Source organism: Parasteatoda tepidariorum, chromosome 2, assembly GCF_982258835.1.
Source record: "Parasteatoda tepidariorum strain Cologne lab strain chromosome 2, Ptep-v5.0, whole genome shotgun sequence".
NCBI lineage: Eukaryota > Metazoa > Arthropoda > Arachnida > Araneae > Theridiidae > Parasteatoda > Parasteatoda tepidariorum.
Genome location: NC_141756.1, coordinates 50,013,766 through 50,038,316, shown reverse-complemented (window position 1 = coordinate 50,038,316; position 24,551 = coordinate 50,013,766). Strand labels below are relative to the sequence as shown.

General features: G+C 29.1%; 1 long non-coding RNA gene across 1 annotated transcript in view; it reads right to left on the bottom strand.

Moving 5' to 3' along the window:
• LOC139425086 (uncharacterized) overlaps positions 1–22,656 on the bottom strand; it is a 50,786-nt gene extending 28,130 nt beyond the window's left edge. The window contains exon 1 of the long non-coding RNA XR_011636282.2: positions 22,325–22,656. This is a non-coding gene — a long non-coding RNA (uncharacterized LOC139425086). The remainder of the gene's footprint in view (positions 1–22,324) is intronic.
• Between the last annotated feature and the right edge of the window lie 1,895 nt (positions 22,657–24,551).

The following is a 24,551-nucleotide window of genomic DNA, read 5'->3' as shown; positions in this document are numbered from 1 at the left end:
AAGACCCTTCTGATTGTCTTACGACGTTTACACTAAGAAGTGAAGAATCGTGATTTTTTTTTATTGGAATTTTACAATTGAAAAAAAAAAGTATTTCTTTAAGAGAATTCTTTGTGGGACGTGATAACTGTCTATTCTTGAGTTTTTTTGTTAGATGTTTAACACATAAATGAAATCCTAAAAAAAATATATAAAAACAAAGATCAACAAAATGATATTTAGGTTCTTTAAGATGCAATTGATAAACCATTTTTTTTCTTCATTCTTTTACTATGGGGTTGGGCTTACAAATCTGTTCGTCATGCTCAATTTATTTAATAAATTAAGAAAAAATGAGTTATTTTAATGACTACAATATTTTCAAAAATTTGTAGAATAAATTGTAATATGCATTTAAAACTAAATTTGAAATGCTCTTCAAAATGAAGCCATTTTAACAAATGCACTTTAAATTTATTTGATTCATTATAGAAGCATAGAACAGTCTAATAACAATATTGATTAATAAACAAAACTATCATATACTTTTTGCATTCAAAATACTATTTAATTTTTTTATTTTTTTCCCTCTGACACAAAAACTTACTATTCTAATCTCAAAGTGGCAAATCTAACATAAATTTACAAGACAAAAAATTAGTTACTCCAAGAGAAATCATAAAAAATCTAACTTTATGCCGTATAAATCTGCTTCAAGACTTGATAACCACGTGAATTTGGTTAGGAAATCAACAAGGCTTTCCAGGTATATTACAAGTATGTAAAGTCACTCACGTAGGATGGCCTTAAAGGTTTGATCACGCAAATCCACCGAACTGCGGGGAAGCATACGTCATAATTTTATTCACTCTTCCTACAACTCCCACATATTTTCAAATCAAGTGATTTTGCGAACCAATCAAGAAGTAATTGGGTGTTTTATTGAAAGGTGTGTTTTATTGAAAGGTGTGTTTTATTAAAAGGTGCGTTACTAATAGTGTGAGTTAGTTTTTCATATAACCAGTCAAATCATCTTCCAACCCGATGAAATTTGTTAATCTCATGTCGAAAATCAGAAGTATCATAATTGAAAGACAACTCCTGATCATCCAGGATGCTAAAATAAACACGTCGGCTTATGTTAGTTTTCCTTATTATGGATTGTAGTGACTCAATAAGTAAATTCATAATAAGAAAAATAACCCCAAAACTATACTGAGTCCTCTGCGGCATCAGGTCAACTTTTTTGAGGACTGCTTTTTTTTTGCTTGGTTAACTTAATTTATAAACTAATTTATTTATCGGTTTTTCATGCCCATCTCATTTTCAGGATCAAATGAAATTTTTCTAAAGCATTTCGGAATTTTGTAGAATCACAAAGTATTTTATCTTCAGACAAAGATAAATTAAAAATATAGCAACCGTTAATTTTAGTAAAATCATTCATACATTATTTCACACAGTTTTCCAAATTAAAATTCTGAAAATTTGGAATTATGTTTTACGCGTTATATAGATGATAATACTAAAATTAATAATGATATTTATTAAACTATTTTCATTTTTTAGGACTTTTTTTGAGCTTGTGATTTTTCCACACAGAAAAGAATTATTTTGAATTCACTAAATGAATTTAATTGCCCCTATTTTGAAGCATTTATGTTTTACATTTTTTTAAAGCTCAATCTTCACTTTTTTCTAATTCCCCGTGAACCATATAAAACAATATTTTTATTTTACTTTCATAGTTCAATTCTTTCATTCCTATTTCCTTCTCTTATAAATTCATTTTTATTTTATATTAATTTTATTTATTTATTTGTCACTTTTTACTTTTAAAAATTTTAAAGAATGCTTATAACATCTGAAGTTTCATATCCCCATTAAACTAAAGTTGAAATGGAAAATATGTATACATTTCAGAAACAGATATTAATTGGCCAGCGTAATTCTGATAGATCACAGCAAATTAAGAACAAGCAACCCTCGTTAAACTGTTTTACCTTCCTCAGCAGTAATGATGCAGAGAAAGCTACTTTTCGTTTAGTTGTGTTTCAAAGTTGTACTTCCCATTATATAAAATTTTATTGGAAAATATTCATATACTACAAAATATAATATTCACTGAGTTAATGTAATTCCGAAATATCATAAGGAAAATTTTTTCTTTTTCGCGATTAAGAATATTGTAAATCGATTGAGTAACCCCTGTAAATGTATTTCTCTTTCTAAATAATAACTATGCAGAGAAAACGATTTTCAACTTCGTTGAAATGTTGTTTTTATTGTAAATAGATCAAGTAACCCCCTGTACACGTGTTTCTCTTTCTAAATTGTAATTATGCAGAGAAAACAATTTTCAACTTCGTTGAAATGTTGTTTTTATTGTAAATCGATCAAGTAACCCCCTGTAAATGTGTTTCTCTTTCTGAATTGTAACTATGCAGAGAAAACAATTTTCAACTTCATTGAAATGTTGTTTTTATTGTAAATCGATCGAGTAACCTTCTGTAAATGTGTTTCTCTTTCTGAATTGTAACTATGCAGAGAAAACAATTTTCAACTTCGTTGAAATGTTGTTTTTATTGTAAATCGATCAAGTAACCCCCTGTACATGTGTTTCTCTTTCTAAATTGTAATTAAGCAGAGAAAACAATTTTCAACTTCGTTGAAATGTTGTTTTTATTGTAAATCGATCAAGAAACCCCCTGTAAATGTGTTTCTCTTTCTGAATTGTAACTATGCAGAGAAAACAATTTTCAACTTCATTGAAATGTTGTTTTTATTGTAAATCGATCAAGTAACATCCTGTAAATGTGTTTCTCTTTCTAAATTGTAATTATGCAGAGAAAACAATTTTCAACTTCGTTGAAATGTTGTTTTTATTGTAAATCGATCGAGTAACCTTCTGTAAATGTGTTTCTCTTTCTAAAGTGTTACTGTGCAGAAAAAACACATTTCAGTTTTGTTGAAATGTTGTTTTTACTGTAAATCGATCGGGTAACCCCCAGTAAATGTAGTTTCTTTTTCTAAAGTACAATTGTGCGGAGAAAACAAATTTCTGCTTCGTTGAAATGTTATTTTTATCCGCCATTACTTTTAATACAAAACTAGAGCTAAAATAGAAATTATAAGCTAAGATGCAGTATAAGAAATGCAATACATTTATTTTTAAAACTTACTATTCGTATTACCTTCTAATTTTTCTATCAGCTATTACAGAAAGCAACTTTCATTTTCATTACTTAGATAGCTAGATCACTTTAAACAAGATAAGACTAAATTTTTAACAGAAATTTTTTTTTCTTTAAATATTTAAGAATTTAAACAGTAGTAACTTAATGATAAAATGATAATTATTAACGATAAGGAATGCAACATATTTCTTTCCTCTGAGATAAAATTATTTATATTTTGGTATTTAACCGAATTAACATTATAAATTATTTAAATTTTTTAAATGGGTAATAATGCAGATAAAGTGACTTTCACCTCATTAAAACAACTTTATAATTTGTGTCCCTCTTAATGTAATAAAATGGTAATTGTAATACAATTTTCTATGAGATTTCACTGGTGTAAGCCGCATACGTAGTTTCTAAAATGCACTGGAACGTTTTGAGATATTAAATAGCAACTTGTTTGTTTGTTCTATTACTATTATTAATTTATCATTGTCGGTAATTTAAGTGGTTGAATCATTGGGTTTGAATCACATATCATGAAGTATTCACAATCCAGACCCGTAATTATCCCTTGTAATACAAATATAGCTGCCAAAAAAAATTGTTCGTTAACTTTAAAAAGAAGGAACTGCCCAACTCAAGGTCAAAGTATGGGCGCTAGAGAGCACCACACAAGTATTCACCATTGCCAAATTAATTGCTGGGACAAAATATGGGCCAAAGAAAGCATTATACAAGTATTCATCATCGCCAAATTAATTGTTTCTTAGCGTCATTGATATAAAAAAAAATATTTGAATTGCTGTATGAATAGTGTGGAATAATACAAAATTTCCTCATTGGTAGAACAATTCTTTGAGAATGCCATTGAAAAAACTGTTTGCATTGTTGTGAGTAATAAAACAAAGCAAATGCTCTTTGTTGATAGATCAATTATTTGTAAACCTCATTGATAAATTGTTTGCATGTAATAGAGTGTACGAATGATGTGGAAATGTCGATAATAGAGAGAGACAAATTTTCCTCATTGGTATATAAATTTTTGGCAAACGCCATTGGTAAGTTATTTGCATTGCAGTTAATAATAGAATAATACAATGTTTCAAATCGATATGGAATAATTGTTTGCAAACGCCAATGATAAAATGTATTTGCATTTCTATGGGTAAAAGTATAATGCAAATATTTCTTATTGATAGATCAATTGGTTGCCATCGTCATTGCTAAATTGTTTTATTTTTTGAAGACTATGTAATAACGAAAATTGCTAAAATTAATTAGAAAATTAATTAAATGGAACCTCTGCTGCCTAATTGTCACCTTAGAAGGCCATTTTCCAGATTTTTTCAAACTAAATTAAATTTTAATTTCCATATCAGTTTAATTTTAATTATTTAAATTAAATTAAATAAAAACTATCTGGTGACAGTGGTGTATTTAATGCTTAATTCTTTCTTATTATTTATCATATTAAGTAAAAAAATAATAAACCGCTATATTAATTCAAGAATCACGGATTTAATTGAAAACAACTAAATAAATTAAGAACCATTAATTTAACTTAAAACCTATAAATTAATTAGAAGCTCTTGATTCAATTTAATTTTAATAAAATTATGTGATTTTTTAAGTAATTCACTTCAATATGCACGAAAGTTTACATTTGATTTCATTTGATGCATTATGCCATCCGCAGTTGCATATATGAATACATTTTCTTAAATAAAGGAAAAGAACTCTTCGGTTAGAATGCATTTTTCCACAACACGTTCATAAGAAAATAAAAAAACACAGTAAAAGAAGAGGAAAAAAAATCCATTTTTAAAAAAGAAAATAATTGTAAAATCACCGTTCCCTTCTCCGTGCCTGAGTGGCGAATCAAAAGTACTCGGAATAATAATAATGAAAAGATAAGATTGAGAAAAGATAAGAACAAAAAAATAATCGTCAAACATCCGAGAGTAGTAGTAGTCAATTGAATGTGACGAAGGTAGTAGTGGGGATGCGAATGGTGGAGTTGAGTGGAAGAGCTGCTGGTTTAATGAGGAGACTTTCCCACGAATGGAAGGAGAGAGAGAGAGGTCCAATTAGCAGACGACGCTTCGCTCAACAACATCCACTTGACATTCCGGTTTACCTTGGTGCATAAATTAGTTGCTGTGAGACCCCTCCTCTTGGCTGCACCGCCAAGCGAAATAATTAGATGACGTCACTTCTCTTACCGTTGCAAGCGAGGAATTTGAAATGCATATCGGCTTTGTAGGAAGCCATTTTGGCTCCTTGTAGGTGAGATGAAAGCGTTTTCTTCGAACAATTTTCTTTGTTTACATCATTGATTTTTATCGTCTGATCTATGTAAAAATTGGATTTACTTCTGGTTACTGCTGAGCAAAACTTTTAAATGCATGAAAAAAAAGAAGAAAAAAATATTATCTGGATGAAGTTTTGAAACTTTTTCTTTTGAATTATTTTTCGCTTTCTGTTTCAATAATTTAATTTGTCAATTAAACACAAGAACAACAAAAAATCTGTTATTGAAAAATAAAATTGTCATAATAATATCAATTTCGTTATATTTTATAACCGTCGTTGATTAGCCGACCAGCTTTTGGGTATATGACTGTCAAATTAATGTTCTACTCTGTTATAGTCAAGAACACAACCTAGAAGACAAATGAACTCTTGAATTAAGCATTGAGGGCAAACTAGCTATCATGAAGGATTTTTTTGATGGAACTAACCCACATTCACGTTACATGAAGATGAAAACACGAAAACCTCCTTAATTTAGCTTACCAGAAAAGGGATTTTAATTCTGTGGTTAAAGTGGATCGAGAGCAACAACCAGTTATCGCTGATATTTGAACCTGGGTTACTTCATAAAATTACATCAATAGATAAAAATAAGCTGGTTTTAATTAGATTAAATATAGAATTGAGATCGGAAGCTTTAATAAACTAAGTGTAATAAAACCTAACATTCTTTTCGAAAGCTAATTTGTTTTTTAAACTACGTCTGACGCAAAAAAGGATGAAAAATCAATGTAGCTCTTTGTAGATTTTGGGCTCATATTTGCCCTTATAAGTCAAACCCGCTGCTCAGAATTGGTTGCTATGAGTATTACAAGACACTAATTAAATAAAAGATAGTACATTATAATTGTTTATTATAAAAAAAACAGCTAATTGCAACAACTGATGTGAAATAGGAAAAATCAGATAATAATAATTAATGCAATTCAAGAAAAAAATTATTTAATTGCTTTCATTAATTGATATAAGTGACATAAAATTATGCTATTTGGTTAAGTATTTTCTTTATTTTTTTATTTGCTACTGGAAATTGAAAACTAAAATATTCAAACCTAGCATATAATCTTAATTTTCATATATTTTGCATTCTTAATCTATCTTCAAACTTATAATTCAGGAATTCGATAAGGAAATGTTTCTACTGTGTACCATTTTACCATTATATGACATGGGTTAAAACTGGTTTGTTATGTATGGAATGAAACTACTAGATTAAACAGCCAACAATCTCATGTAAAATAATTTGTTATGTATGTGTGTTTGATAAACTTTTCTATTAATTTGATATACTTAAAAGAAAATGAAGAATATAGTTTTGTTCTAAAATGTTTTTCATAAAAAAAATTTCATTTACGTTATAATTCCCTAATAAAATTAATTGTTTTCTCTAAATCATACTTTTGCTTTTATTTTGATATACTTATATCACGTCGAATAAGATTCATATATGTTTAACAGAAATTTCTATGCGTAATCTGTAGAAATAATGAATAGAAATTTAGGCTTTATACCTGTGATTTGTAATTGCAAGAAATTAATTTACATATAAACTGTACTTCGAACAACATTTTAAAAAAAAATCAAGTTTATTTCTGCAGAGTAAAAAAAAAAACAATATGAAACCAAATGAAAAGTAAAAATTATTTACAATAGTTGCATTAAAAATGTTATCATTTTAAATCTAATGGTATTGCAAATGTAATTTATACCTATTTTAAAGTTTGTAACCGGTTTAAAAATTATGAATTTCAAACTGATATTCTCTTAGAATAATTTTTAACTTAAATTGATTATTTAAAAATCACTGATAATCAAAATAGCCTTATTATCAATTAAAACCTGGCAATACGTAATTTTTAACGCTCTCTTTCAATTTATGTTTCTTGTTTTGTTTTGGTTTTTGACATCAACTCAGATGAGAGTATATTAAACAAAGGTCTCATGAGAGATAAATTAAATTTTCTACAACTATGAAACAATTTTTGACATCTACTCAGATGAGAGTATATAAAATAAGGGTCTCGTGAGATACAAATGAAATTTTTTACAACTTTGGAACAACTTTCGACATCAACTCAGATGAGAGTATATAAAACAAGGGTCCAGTGAGAGATAAGTTAAATCTTCTACAACTATGAATCAACTTTCGACATCAACTCAGATGAGAGTATATAAAACAAAGGTCTCGTGAGAGATAAATTAAATCTTCTACAGCCAAAGATAAATTGTTATTATTTATAGCAAAAAGGTGAGCAAAAAAATTGCGAAAAAGCACTTAAAATTGCATTAAATTTCGAACAAATCAGATTTTCAAAAAAAAAAAAAAAATCATGAATAAAAATAGTCCTACGTGCAAGTCGAATTTCAATTCTTTCGTTTCTATCGTTCCAGCTGCAGAGTGCCCAGTACCGTATTTTTTACCAGAAGTTGTTCAACAGTTCTGAAATAATTATCGAATGTTACTTTTTTCCTACCCCCTGTACTCCCAGAGCATTCTTCTTTAGAAATTCTTAAATTCGTAATTTCAAGATTCTAAATATTATAATTTCGTGCAATGAAACAAAATGTAACGGAAAGTAGGTAACTTAGTAGTTTTTTAATATTGAGCGATAATAAAATTAGGACAAAAATGGCGCCCGGTGAAGCATAGACATTTGAAATCTATCACTCTATCATTTTTCACTCTTTCCCATCTTCATGAAAAGCATTAGATTTAGGTTTTGACTTAAGACGAGGAGAAGAGACAAACAACATACGAATGAAAAATCGCCATGACTTGGAAAGAACCGATAATTATTGAGCTCAATGGGTCTTAAGACAATGGGATTTTAATAGAGGGAGCAGTAGTTTATAAATTATAATACTTCGCTTGATTTTTGGAAACAATATGCCTTTGAGAAGGTGATCAATTGAATAATTGAAGAGCTGGTTTTTTTTTTCATTCTAATCTAAAGTTAATCTTATTTGTTGATTTTGGCAAGAAAAGATGTGCTTCGATTCCTTTTTTAGTTATTTAGTGTAACTGCTGTATTTTCTTCAAAAATATAATGAATACTTTTAATCCCTGTTTTTAATCAATAAGAAACCGTAAATATACGAAAAATTTTCTCTAACTTTTTTCGTGATTAAACTACTTTAATGTCACTAATTTTGCTTTATTTCTTCAACTTATTTTGTTACCTGACAGGAATACCTTACCATTATTATCATCAATGATGAGATAACATTATGATTATTTTGAAAAAGCGTATTTGTTACAAATTTATTGCTCTTTATGCTTGAAATATGTTACATTAAAATCTGTAGACCATCATACGATAAGTGTTCACGAATGGCTGATATTTTTAAACTCTTATACTCGAGCCACAGAGACTCAGGGGATAGAGAGTTCGTCTCTCAAGGAGGTGAACTAGAGTCGAATCCCAGAGGTGGCTGGTTGATACGAATTCTGCTCCTGACTTGCACCGACCACCACGCTGACGTAGGAATATCCTTAGTGGTAGACGGATCATAGTTTTTAAAATCCCCTTGCTGTCGGGTTTAGCGTGGCAGATTTCCTTGGTTTTGCTCCCTATGTAACGATAATGCCTGATAGTTCTGTCAAAAAGTATTCCACGAAGGTATTCCACTAATTTATCCTAATGCCTGATTCAGGAGTTCCGTTTCTTCTGGATGGCTTCAAAATTACAAAGCTGCAGAGTTGAACATTAGTAGTCGTAAACTCAGAATTTGGTCGGCTGCTCAGTGCAGGTTATAAAAAAAAATACTCCTATACACTGTTAGAAAGTTTGGTACCTTGAGATCACAATATGGTGCGAGTATGCTGAAACTTTAATACGGTGCACGTTGAACTATCTTATCCTACAAAGTGATCTTAAACTTGATGACATGATATTCTGGTTCAACTTGAGTGAAAACAAGGTAAAACGTAACTGGTTATTAATTTTCTTGCAAATTTGAGTTCAACCTTACACCGATATCTCTGAGAGTGCACTGATGCTAACTCAAAACATGCTAGTTTCTCTAATCTTCATTTGATTCACTTTTACTCATGGGGTTTACTTTCTGCAGGTTAAAGCAAGTTCCTCGACCTCAATATGCCCACCCCCCAATTCTTATTTCTCTCTCCCTCTCTCTCTCCCTCTTTTCTAGGCAGAATTTGCATTTGTCGCAGTTAGATCACATTACCAAATTAGGCAATATATCATTAAATTTGGCCCAATATAGCCAATCATGACTTATATGGTAAAAAATCTATATTTAATGGAACTCATCTGATTTGAGTTGTTTACTGTAGATATATGCTCACTGTAGATGTTGTTAGTAGGAGATTTCAAAATTGTTTTCAGCAAAAGTTTTCAAAAGTTTCAATCTATAATTTTATAAACTGAGAACTTTAAATGCAATATACCATGTCCAAGTGCAACAAAACTTGCATTTGTTAAAAATATTACCTATGTAAAGAGTGAGTTTTTAAGAAAATTGAATGAGAGTTTCAAATAAACGTTTATCGATACTTTGAGAAAATTTTATCTAGGGTTTGGCACTTATCGCATCCTTCTGCCTTCATTCACCCTGTGTCTTTGTAATTTACTTGAGTTTTAGGTCAAATTTTAGAAGAAAAAATTTTTTTATACTTTTTACATTGTTGGAGAAGAAAAAAACTATTTTTCCATAATTATTTGGTTAAAAATATATGAGGAAATGCACTTTAAAAAATCATATATTTTGCCAGAATACTTATATATTTCGCATAGTATTCGAATTTTGAATTCGCGTGGGTAAACTAAGTAGAATGAGATAAGCTGAGCATCTAATAAGAATGAGTTCAGAGTAAAGAATATTGAGGACTTTTAATACGATCCCATCAAATTAAAGACTAAGAAGACTTAAAAGGAGATGAAGAGTCAGTGCGGATGAGAAATTTATCACCCTTAAAATGAAGAACAAGAGATCGATGTCTGGGAGAAAAATACATTGGGAAAAGATTCTAAAGAAGGCTCAGGCCCACAAAGGGCTGTTGTGCTCATTCTGATGTATGAGTGAGCTTAATGCAATTCAATGCTGTTAGTAAAATAATACCGTTGTTGCTGCAAGTAGAGAAAAACTCATTGTCAAATGTTGGATGTTGTTGTTAATTTACGTCGCACTAGAACTGCACAATGGGCTATTGGCGACGGTCTGGGAAACAACCCGGAGGATGTCAAATGTTGGAGTCCATAATCATATGAATATCAAATATTTCTTTCATTGTTGCACTTCTTTTAATTTCGTATATATTTTTATTATGGGTCAAAACCACTTTATCATTACTTTTTGTGGCGAATATTTGTGAAGATATAACTGCAACAATGGAGAAACTTTTTTGTCGTATCATTTCAGTTTTTAAATAATACTCAAGAAAAATAATAAATGAATGAATAAATAAATAAAGGATTAAAATAAAAATAAATATGTTCGTGACGATTAACCCCAAGTCGCCAATTATAGAATTTGTAAATTTTAAAGATTGGAGGGAAATTATAGATTGACCGGTAAGTAATAATGTGACGCTGCAAGAATACATATAAGACTACATTTATATGTAATCTTATATGTATTATTGACGACTTTAAATACGACTTTGAATAAATGACTTTGCTTTCACACCATAATTAGTCTTTGATCTTCAATTATAGAAATATTAACAGTTGGACGTGTTCGCTTTTCTTTTTTTCCCCATCAATTGGTCAGTTTTTTTAACTGTAGAGTTTTGCTCGACAACCGAAATTCTCGTGATTAAAAAAGTAGACTTTAATTCATTCTTCTTCTAAGCATTTCAAACAAATATATTTAGATTTGAATCATCGTGTCTAGCTTTTACAATAGATTCGAAATTGGATTAAATTTTGAAAATCACTAATTTTCGATTTAAGGAAATATCACTCGATAATTGTGACTCATTTTTTAAGCTCACTTCTCTAAAATATACATCTTTAAATAAAAGCTCATTCAATATTTCGATTATATAGCATTTTTATCACTTTGTTTTTTTATCAATAAAGTTTTTGGAGGCACAAAACCGAAACATGCACCTTTCCAAATAAATTTGTTAAATTGATGCTGCATTATGAAAATTTGGAAGGAAAAAAGAACTTTTAATCTTTCGTGTCTTTCAACTTTTAATCTTTTGAAGAACTTTCGTGTAGCCATATAGATTCAAAGTTAAACTCGGAGAATTCCTTATCTTCTGGATTGAGTTTCAAACTGTGTAGTTACTAACTTGAACAAAGAATGTTTTCAGTTCTTGTTCGAAAAAACATGAATCTCAGAAATTTCCTTTTAACGCTAGGATGTCCTCATTGAGCTGTGAAAATATTTCACATCTTGCGATTCATTTTTTGAATTTCGCTTCTACCCTTATTCCCATCTTAAAGAGTAAACTCGTATCAAAATCGAATTTATTTTGGTCTAAATGCGAATTTTTTTTTATCAGAGCCACACATAAATTCTATGTTAGAAATCAAATAATTACTGTTCGCAGTAAAATAACAAAAACATTGGTAGAGAAACTTTTTATATTAGCTCTTAATTACTTGGAGAAAGTTGATTTTTTATACGGCTTTAAAAAAATTAAATTCGTCTTTGATTGCAGCGAATTTTTCAAGTCAAAAAATTCTATTGTGCAGAATTAAAATATAGTCTATTCCTTTTCTTCATTTTATAAAGGTTATTAAATTGCATTATCGCTCTCAATAACGAGTCGAAAAAGAGGAAATTCTTATTTTATCGATAAATGCAGAAGATTATAAATTTATCTTTGAGCAATATCCCAAATTGCTCTGTCATAACTATGAACTCTAGATTTCCCGCAAATGAAATTAAAAATCATCCACTGGTCATCCGAGTTCAGTATAGCGTAACTTCGGACTGGGAAATTCATTCAACAACTCATTCTGCAATTTAATTGCTCAAGTTCGGTCAGAACCAACTGGAGCGACTTCATTATTTATCAATGCTGTATGAAGTTAACGTCTTTCTCCCGGGGGCGGCAGGGCGCTCAAAAGCTGCGCCCCGTCCTCGGGGCTGATGAGCTCTTAATTCACTTACGCATCTGGAATCAGAGGGGCGTACAGAATTTGTAACTTAATTTCGTCGTTGCGGCCAGCGTTGTCGACGGGAGACCATGCTGATTGGTGGATCGTGACGTCACTCAAGTGACGTCAACTCTGATGAATGATGCGAAAGATTCGGTCCGGCCGTCGCCATCCCATGCTCATCAAGGTGTGAAAGATGTATGTTTTGGCTTTCACTACGGACCGATGCATCTTTTTGATAAATGTAATTTTAATGGTATTAACTCTTTATTTTTTTACGACCATATCTGTCATTGGTCTATTTTCTGTCTCCTACGCCGAGTTAAAGAGGAATTGTCAGAAACAGATTTCGGAGAAACAAAAAAATAAAAGAAATCTCTTTTTCTCTATCTTTTTTTGTGGTATCAAAGTTTTACCCTACTTTTTTTCCGTCCTTTGAAAAATAAATTTTGTTGTGTTTTTTTGCTCATAAAAATAAAATTGATACTGGGATAGAATTGAAGCAAGAGTATAATTCAATTTTATTTTTTTCCATTCAATTTTTCAACAAATATGCGAATGTTCGTTTCAGTTTGTCTTTTCATTCATTATCTGATCCATACACAGCGGTTTTTCTTTCAAGTGATAATTTTCTGGGTAAAACTGTTAAAGACTCTCATTGCTGAATTGCCATTGAACAACAAGACAAATTTTTTATTTTTTATTTTGTCAGCGAAGTAATAGTAGAAAGTCATGATTAAAATTCGAACAGTTAAATGTTTAATTCTATGACCTTGAAATCTTTTAAAACGCTCCAACTGCTTAAACATTTATTCCCTCATTTGGATCTTGAGATTTACATACTTTAAATTGAAAAAAAAAATATGGAAAAATACAAAAATGTACAGAAATGTACATACTATAGTTTTGGTTCAGTAAGAAAGAATCTTTTTCATTGTCTAAACACCAAAAAAGTGTTCTCCGCAGTACCGTTTTCAGTGTCAAGATACTGAGGTAGGTTCTTGTTTATAAAACCGAAACTATAGTATCTCCAATTTTTCTGCTTTATTCAAGTTGTATTTTCACCTTAGTCCATGCAGCACAAAGGTTGTCCTCTTTTATGGACAACACAATTTAGTTAGAAGCTTCTCGAGCAAAACAAATCTTCATTTGGGTTAATTAATTAAACTAGGACCTAAAATAAAATTCAAAACTTTCATTAATTACTTGGAAATATTTAAGATCTATATACCACAGAAATGACCACAAAGCAGGACAAAAGTCAATTATACCTGCCGAAACTGATTTTTAATCATTATATGTGGTAAAAATTATTAAAAAAAATCTAACATGTTGAGTTTCAGTTGACAAATCTTTCCCATCATTGAATTAACTCCTATTTTAGAGCTGAGAAGAATACAACACTAAAATTAAAAACAAAAAAAAATCATTCTAAAGATTTTAAATCGACATGAAATTCAAGTAGTCGAATTTTAGATAATCCCATGTTTGCTAGAAAGTTGTTTCAGTAAATAACAATGATTTACATAAAATTTATCTTAAAGAATAATAAATAAAACCGGTAAATAAATCCTAAAAATTAAAAGCGTCTGAGATTAAAAATAAAAAAGTGTGATATAAATCATTTATTAAAATACAACCCATTGTTAATCTTAAATAAATCGTTAAACACCATTATTTTAAAATTTATTTTAAGCAAACGGGACAAGAAATTTAAATAGACAATCAAACTGTGCAACCCTGATAATGAGTTTCTTTCTTCTCGAGAAATTCATATCCAGTTTTCCCGAAAGAGAAAATAAAATCCATTTTAAGATACTGAAAAGTAATCTTTTAACAAATTGAGTCACACGATTCGACACCATATAATAAAAACAGATAAGAGGAACTAAAAATACAATCTCTTTCATTCTAAAAAACATTCACCAAAAATGTCTTCCCTCCCAACAATATCACAAACCCCTCCCTCTTATCTATAAACACCATCATTTAAGTAACTACATCCATATATATCAGAAACATAATAAGCAAACAAATAGAAAAAATACAGAAACTCGAACCAAAACACTGCCACCCACTGAGAAACATACATCCCAGATCCGAACCCATCAAGAAAAAGGCACCCACACATTAAGGACCCCTAAATTGGGATGAGGCTCCTCATCCTCATCTTCCGCATCCCCATCCTCCAAGTGAACGAAACGATCATGCTTTTCGAAGAATTCCTGCTGTTTCTTGGTGATCAGAATTCACTTAATGATGCCATTTTCACGAGCCATTAACCCTCCCATGACTCGAGCTCGGCAAAAGAGGGGGTGTAGGAGTACTGTATGCAATGTACATCCTCCTTGTCCGCCTACACCCTAAGGCTATTTGAGTCCATAATAGCCGAATACTCATCCTTCTTTTTCGCTTTTAATGCCCACCGTGCGATCTCTCCAATGCGCCATTTTCTAACTAATATTGGTAACTTCTGTTGAAACTACTGCGAAATAAATATATTCCATCACAGCATTTCCGTAGTTTTGTTTCATTTATTTCTTATTTTTTGGGATAAGTTTAAACTAAACAAGTCCATTTTTGAGTCGTTAAGAGCTATTCGCTAATGGTTTTCGTAGTCAATGGATTGCAAATTCAATCACACGGACAAAGATAAGAAGGCAAAAATGTAAGAAAGCGAAATTCTTGTTTGGCGTTTGGGCGTAATCATTTCTTTCTTCTTTCCTATTTTTTTATTTCTTATTTTTTTTATTTATTTATTTTTTTTTGTTAGTGGCACTTGATTAATAGATTGTAATGTGTCGTGAACATATCGAAAGGGAAGAAAAAGGATCGAAACTATTTGAGTTTTAAAATCGAAAAATTTAGCAGTTTTGCCTTTTCTTTATCTTCGACTTTGAATCTAAGACGTAAAATAAATAGCGAATTGTGTACTAATGTGTGCCGATGCCTAATTATGTGTACCTAATTTTTGCCTAACTGCTAAAGCATTTATTTGCCCAAGTTTGTTTAAGAATTTTCAAAATCAAATCGAAATATTTCAAATTAAGTTTCATTTTTATTTTGACATTATTTGTTCAAAGATTCAGCTACTGACATGCCAGAATAAACATTATAATGAACTTATAAATCTAAAATCAATAATAAAATTAAGAAAGATATTTCAATCGAATTGAACTATCTTGACTTTAATCATCCCGAATAATTTTTTCAGCAGAAATTGATGTGGGAAGCATAAAAAATTTGACTTCCTTTTTTTTCCTTCATGCATTTAACATACGTTTATTTTTCTTAATATAATAAAATTTTCAAGTTGACAGTATTTGAGAGCTTTAAATCTCATCTGCTTACACTAATATCTTTAATAAATTTATATACAACTTTTTCTCTATTCAATTTTCAACAATGTTAAAAGCAAGATCCAGCCACTATACTTAAAGGTTATTTGACTCACTGTATAGAAGGTTTAACCAAAAGAAATAAAAGAGCTAATAAAACTTGTACTGTAATAATGAATACAAGAAGAAATGTTCTAAGCAGTAATCGTTATGAAAGAAATCTTAGATATTTATTTACTGATTATTATAAACTGGAAAAAAAATTTACGTAAAATAACAATTAATAAGTAATTAAAAATTATTGAAACAAAGCAAATCAATAAACAATGGAATTTTCAAAAAATTGATTTCGAGTCAACATAAAAATATAAAAGGCTACATTGATAACTGAACATTTTACGCTTTCTGTTATCGATAAAAATTTAAAGTAGCAAAGACTGAATTAATTTTATGAGATTTATTTCAATAATTTATGATAGCTTATGATGTGTTTGTTAGAAAAGCTCTTAAAAAGAGGGACTTGGCGTTATTAAGTTTAAAGCAGTTATGCAAGTAAAAAAAGATAGTTTGTAAAAAGGAGTTTTCATTTTTTAATGAGGTTTTCATTTTCCTGTTTAACTAAACTATTTTTAAATAAAAAAATATTGTAATCAGGTAAGAGTATTTTTTTTATTTTTGTTTTGTGTTTTTTAATATGAAAGCCAATTAGAAAGAAAGGATTCAAAAAATTTTTTCTTTTAGAATCAATATCTTTTTTTTAAAAAAGAGTAAGACCAGAAAAAGAGAAAATTAAAACCATTATTTTTTTTACATAAAATTACATTGAAATTTTGACTGTGTTGAAGTCAAACTATTTCAATAAGACACAACTTCTTAAATTTTATAAACGTTATTAACTATGTAATTTTTTACTTTTATAAATCAAGCTTTTAAATAAAATTTTTGCAAGTAATGATTACTTATTAATTTTGAAATAAGCTTGTACTTTCCTTATGTATCGTAAAAATTCCTTAATATTGGCTAATAATTTGAATTTTTTTTTATTTATTTATTTATTTATTTTTTGCAAAAAAAAATTGGAGCATAAATTCAAAGACAATATCTCCGCTTAGAAATAAAAAGTATTTAGTAAACAGAGTAAGCTATTTACTTGCTTTATTTTTAATGATTTAGTTGAAATTTATAGATTTTTTTATTCTTAAATTCATAATTCAGTTTGTTTCACATTCAATAACTCCTCTCTAAGCTAGTTTGAATTATTAAAGCAGATTTTTCATCATGTTTAGAATATTCTAAGTCTTTCTTTCCTGTTAAATAGTGTTTTCGGTAAAAACCTAAACCTTGAGAATCAATTGAAATCAGGTACATATAAATAATTTCCACATCAGATTGCAATAAAAGTACCAACATTCAGGCTGTCGGTAACTTTTTTCAGTAAAATCCACTTTTACTGAAACATGTCAAGTCGGCCGAAGGCAAATGTGTAGTACATGGTGACTGGTGCTCGTTAAATCTGTCATCTCACAAAGTCCTCCATGTACCCATGACAAATTATACCTCTGAGGTAGTGAATTGGAGATTGACCGTTCCCTGGTTCTGGTCAAAATTATGATGTGTTGATGAATGAATGGATGAATGAATGGATATATGAATGGGTCTCTTTATAAACGGATGTGACGTATGGGTGTGGTTGAAGTCGAAGTTTTGGACATAGATGGCGCCACTGGAAAATAAGAGCAACTGCATCCCATGCCTTAATGACTTACGATAACAACAACATTCGGAACATGTTACGAAATAAAAAATCTAATATGCTATAATTTTTATAGTTATCATTACCGTAAAATCACCAAATCACTCTAAATAAAAAACTGCGATATGATATTTGACAAGAAAACTGGTTTTTTACGGATGAGGCACGCCAGAGTGCCTGTACTTTATACCGCAATTTGATCCGGAATTTTTTCCAGTGTAGTAGAAAAGACCATAAGCTGCGGGTTAAGCAAGTTAAAATCCTTTAGGAATACAGAGAAGTATGAACAAAATTTAATTAGTGATTTCTTTCTTTAAATGTGACCAACTAACTTATTTTAAATTTTTTCCCCGTTATTTCGTCATAATCATAGCAATATATCAGCAATTCAATTTAATATAACCAGTTTACATTCATTTGGGGAAAAAACCAGTTACTAGTATAATTTTTAAATAAAAAAAAATATTAATTATGTTTTAAAAGACTAATTTATAATTTAGAAATATATAATATTCAATTCAGATTTGCTGCTTAAGGGAAAAAGAGAAAATTAAGAATCTGGCTTTGACAACTTTCCCAAACACGAAAATGAGAAGAAAAAAAAAGGTGAAGGATTATGTCTAAAGGATCCAAAATCTACATATAGAATAAAGAAATAATAATAATTTCAAAAATCAAATCCCTACAAGCAAATTAATCAAAACTCATTCAATAACTCAATGAATATATTTTGTTTTCTAAGAATATATTTTTAAAAAATTTTTATTTTTATTTTTGTGTAATTAAATTATTATTTATTTTTATATTATAACCAACTTTGTTTTTCTTTTTTTTGTTTTGTTTCTGTCTCTGTTTGAGGCCACCCACAAACGATTTTATGCTTAGAGGAGTGGGGAAGGGTAAATAAAAAGTGTTAACAGATTAAATATTTTCATATGAACTAATTATGTATATATATATATATATATATATATATATATATATATATATATATATATATATATATATATATATATATATATATATATATATATATATATATATATATATATATATATAAAATTTCTCGCTGATTTCATATAAATTTATCTGAGGAGTTTACTTTGAAATATTTTTAGAAGGATATTATGAAAGTATTTATCTAAATTAATATTTAAAAATAAAATTTGGTATAGCATCTACGACGTAGTGATTAGTATTTGTCAATTTCAAATATTTTTTTTAATACAATGTGACTAAAGTTATAGGAATTATACTGAAGAAGGACAGTTAGTTACAACAGGTAGAGATGGAGTAAAAAAAAATTGAAAAATTATGACACCATCATGACACCAATATGCTCCCCTCAGTAAATGTGTTGCAATTAAACTACCTTGAAAACCCGAGGCGTTATTTATTAGTTTAATTTAAGTAAAATATTTATATTTGTTTTCATTATTTGTACCTGAAATATCAAGTTTTTTTTTATAATTTTATTTTGCAACCGCTGTTGAACAGGCGACTCAATTCTGAGTTGACAGCTATCAATGTTTAGCTCCTCAGCCTTGTAATTTTGAACCCAACACGGAAGGCAGAATCAATCATAGGGACGAAATTAACCTTCATGTAGGACTTATTAACATTAGTGGAAAGTAAAGATTAATAAGATTAATTGAAAGTTCTTGGTGCTAAAGATACATTTATATTTGAATTTGCTTTATTTAGTGAAAAAGCTATGTACTTTAGGCAACCACCATGTATTATTTATAACATTCGGGTAATGAGGGCAATAATCCTTTTAGGATGTGTGGGTCATTGTCAGGAAAATATTTGCTTGGTATTAAACTACACCACATATACTTATTAACAACACTTATTGGCATTTCATTAAAGTTGAATGTTTATATAAATATTCTTTTAACACCTTAAATCAAGAATTATTCTTGTTTAGACAATTTAGAATAATTATGCTTTAATCTTTAAAAAAAATGATATGGTGATTCGGTTTTAAAGCACTTTTTGCTGAAACTCGGTTCCAAATATTTACAAGAATTTAACTCATAGATTTATATTTCTCCGTATGGTGAAATGCTTTTTTTTTTTATGTAAATAAATATTTTTTAAATCAATAGGTTTACTCTTTTTTAATTAACTAAATTATTGATTTTAGGAAAGAACGTAAAAATGTTTATAATCATGACTTTTTAACCGAAAAATATCTTGCTGCAATTTTAAGTAATGATAAATATTTCAAAAAGTGTTTTTTAAATTATACCAAAGCAAACAGTTCTATAAACAAAAAAGTTTTTAGTATTGCTTTATAATTATAAATTTTGAAATTTTTTAACCTGATTTAAAACTTTTGCATTTTTAAATAAACTTTTAGTCTGCCTTATACATCGTCTTTTAGGATTGATTCAGAGAAAATTTAAATATTAATAAATACTAAACTTATATAAACTTAAAAGAACTTGAAAATTTTAAAGCTATTGAAAATGAAAATATTGAATGTTAACTACAAGTGAATTTTGTTGCGTTAAAATTGGAAATTTTATGAACTAAAATCTTAAAAATGATTTTTGTTATTTTTTTTTGTGATACTGAAAGCAATATTTCCATCAATGTATTTATATATATAATATATTTTTTAGCTAGTATTACATATTTGAAAGCTAGTATATTTATGATTACAATATATAATTATCAGCTAGTATATATATGAGAGACACAGGGATTTTTTTTTATTTTAAATGTTTTGTTTCTATGTGTTAGTTATCATCATTTTACAAAGATTATCGAAGCTTTTTAAATTTGATATTAAGTATATATATTACTTTATATTAATTAAATAAATCAATAGCATTATTTAAAAAATATATTTTAATAATTATCGACAATTCTAGCAAGCAGATCTCGACCCTTTTATAGCAAATATGAACTAATTTTAAAATGTTTTTCAAAATATTTTCTTTTATATTTAAAGTCTACGTGTTTCCTAATTATTAAAAAAAAATGAATTATTTTACTTTCTCACTTTTTAGGATTGAAAATGTTTATTTACATTATAAAGTTTTCAGTACTTACTCAGTAGATTTTTGAAACTTTTATTTGAAGTCCTCAACATTTTGATAACAGCTTATGCTAATGAAAGTTTTGCTTCAAATACTTATAAAGATTTTTCTTTTGATAATACTTTAAACTTGTAAGTAACTTCTTGGTACTCACTAAGAAATATCGATTAACTGTATGACAGTAACGATAACTTTAAGTAAATAAATGCTTTCTAGCAAGGAATGTTTATATGACGACAAAAAAATTTAATTTAATATTTGTTCTATTTCATAGGTTCCTAACTTGGAGGTTATCCCCCCCCAGTAGGAGCTGACGACTTCTAGGGAAAGGGGCGTTTTACTTCCTAGAAGAACGGTAACAGTTAAAACATAAATTATTATATTGAGTGTTTTTTCTGTCTGAAGATAATTTCCATTCTTAATTTCTAACATATCACATCTTATCACAGTAGTAATTAATGTTACAATTAATTGAGAAAATTAATATTAACTAATTTCATGACAAACATAGCACTCTTACTTCGGTTTCTTACGCACAATAAATTTAAACTCTAGGAAATCTAATACGATTTTTCCTTTACTTTTTAAAATACAATATATCATTTAGGATTTTATGATCGCGCAATTTGAAATTTGGTTTTTGTTCCATTGGCGTGATGTTATGATTGTTTGGAATTTTAATAATAATTTATTTGAAAGTCATTTTATGTTTTACATTAGTTTAAAGGGAATAATTTATCGACTTTATAAAGTACAGCAATCTTTATGAGTAAAATGTAATGATGATTCTTCTTCAGTATCATTAATTTCAATACAGTAGTTAATATTTACATTAATATTTTAAAATATTTTGTTGGTTATTTAATCTAAATTGTTAGATGATATATTGAATTTGTTTTAATCCAAACACTTTTAAGTATGGGCTTCCTTTATAAAAATAGCTTCTGATATTGATTAACAGCAATTGTTAAAGGGGATAATTATCTACAGACAACATATTAAAAATATTAAACAATTTAAAAATTGGGGGGGGGGTGGAGATAAATCTTTGTATCACAAGAGGGAGCAGCGATCTGAAAAAGGCTAGAAATCACTGTTCGAGTTGATACATTATGTATATTAATTAATTTATTAATTAATTTATTTATTTATTCAATTATTTAGATAACAAACGTAGAATATGTATAATAAGCAAATATATTTAAACCAAAAATTAACCAATTAAAAATATATATATTGCAACCAGACAACCCCATTTATGATGGGATGACCCACACGCAAAAGGGGGGGGGGCTCCTCTTGGGAATGGAAATTTCAGCTATGCTTGCACGATAGCGAAAAAGAAAATTATAATGCTATGATGAATAGTTCCATAATCAGATCATAGTCGATAAAAATTTGATTTCTATCATTTTATTATTTTAGAAGGTGTTAAAATGCAAAAAACTCAATGAGATTGGCGAATGAAGTGGGGTTTTTTTCTTTGGTAGTCTAGCTTTTCAGTTTTTGCCTTAAATTTTAGAATAAATTTTAGCATAAAGTGAAATTAAAGGAAATTTTAGGAAAGGAAGGGAATATATATTTTTTTCCATAGATTGCTGGATAGTGATTGAATACTTAGAAAAGTTACCAGTATCCGACAATTTTGTTATCCAATTCACTTAAAGCTTTTCACTGTTGAGACACTACTATTAAACTGTCATATCCATACTTTTAACAAAGCAACACGTTGTATCCATAGGATAACCTTCTTGTTTATTCCAACTCTACTGCGCATGCTTTGCGAACAGAGCGTCAATATCCACCAGTCATATTGGATATGCTTCTTTTCATAAGTAATCCTCAAGGTACCACTTTGGAACAATAAAAAGAAAAAATATCTCGAATGTATCCAAAGAAAAAGATACGGGACAGTCCGTGGATTCAGACCGAACTAGCAGACTCAGAAAATCCTTCTGAAAAGTTCGGCTCTGCGACGTTGGTACTTATATAGCGTCCGGTGTTTCTAGCCCGTTAGGCTTTTCGGCTGAGATCTCATGGTGCTCTGTATGTATTTAGCCACATCTGAAACCAAAGCCCGTGCGAACCATCTCACTGCTTCCTTGCTTCTAAATCCCCCCTCCTTATCCCCCCTTTCTCCGGCAAAAATTTCCTGGTTTAATGAAACGCGAATTCTCGGTGCGCTGCGCGCTTAAAGGTCTGAAGGCAGAAAAGGAAATCTAGCAGGAGACCGGGGGGGCTGGGGCCCCCCATTCCTCCTCTCTTTCTATCAATCTTTTCGCCTTCTTGGACCTCCCGGATGCGGACCACTGGTCCGGACTGAGGGACTCAACGGTGCGAGGTCGGGCAACGCTGCGCCCCCGTGTATTTTTCGCCCGGACGGCCCAGTTTAACCAGACGACTAAGCATCCGTGTGCTCGGGCATCCTTCTTCTTTTTCTTGTGTTCCCCGATTTCTGCCTATTTGGGTTTTGTTGTGTTCGTTGTGTCGTGAAAATAATTCTCGCCACCCTTACACGACCCCCCTGTAGGATGAACGCAAAGATAAAAGTAATAACAGGGAGGATTCGTTTTTGGGAGGAAGAAATCGGTAACTTTTGTAGAAAATCATCGAAGAATATGCTTTATTGGAGAATTTATCTTTTTTTTTTTTAGATGTTGAAATGTATTTTGAAAAATTGCGATTAAGTTTTACTCTGATTTTTGAAGTGAAGCAAAGCTGTATGATAGGAGCATTAAATAAAATAAAAAATCTTTTTTTTCATAAACGCTATTTACTATATTGTATTTTTTGCTATAGTTTGTTTGAAAACCATAGTCTGTCTTTTTTGCCATAGTCTATAAAAATGTAAAAAATAATTTGAATTATTATTTCCAACTATTGAAGTATATATATATATATATATATATATATATATATATATATATATATATATATATATATATATATATATATGTATATATATATATATATATATATATATATATATATATATATATATATATATATATATATATATATATATATATATATATATATATATATATATATAATATTTGAATTTTTGAATTTTAAACAAATTTTTAAAAAAAACTGTAATTTATTTGCTCTTGAAAATGCTTAAAACTTGAATCTACAGATCTAAAACATTTCAATTCATAACTTAAATAATAATCCCGTTATCATATTTTTTAAGTGAAAGATTTAAGATATTTAGTATTTTCACTTCCCGGTAAAGTTAGTAAGTCCTAATCAGGATTGCTCAGGACCTTCTACAGGAAGTTCTGCACAAAACACACTTACGTGAACTTGCATTTTGCTCAGTACTTTAAGTTAAACTTGCATTAAGATAACCAATCAATAACTAGAACTGCAAACCCATCATCCCGGGAATTCAATGCGCAGGTCAAAATATTGAGAGAAAAAAATATGGTAAAAACTACCGGAATATGGAAGAATTTACCGTGTATCTAGTTCTGTGGGAATACGAAAAAGCTCCTTAATTTTCACCAAAGCGTGTTGATAATGATTTTGAAAAATTCAACAGTGAAATATTGTTTTGTAATATGTGATAAAATTTGGTGAAAGTGGTAAAATTTTGTAATTTTATCTTCATACCTTTACTTTTCAGTTTTGTCTCACTGAAAAATACTTTAAATTTATTTTTCCGTTTTTTATTTCACTAAAATTGTAGAAATAAGAACTATAATTTTAAAAATCGGAATTTTCGGAAAACCGTCACCATACAGAAGGATAAATTACCAAGAGAATGATTTAAATACCGTAAATTTTTGATTTTTAATAACAGGTTTATGTTTGTTTGATTTTTTTTAATCAAACATGTCATTTCATCCTGT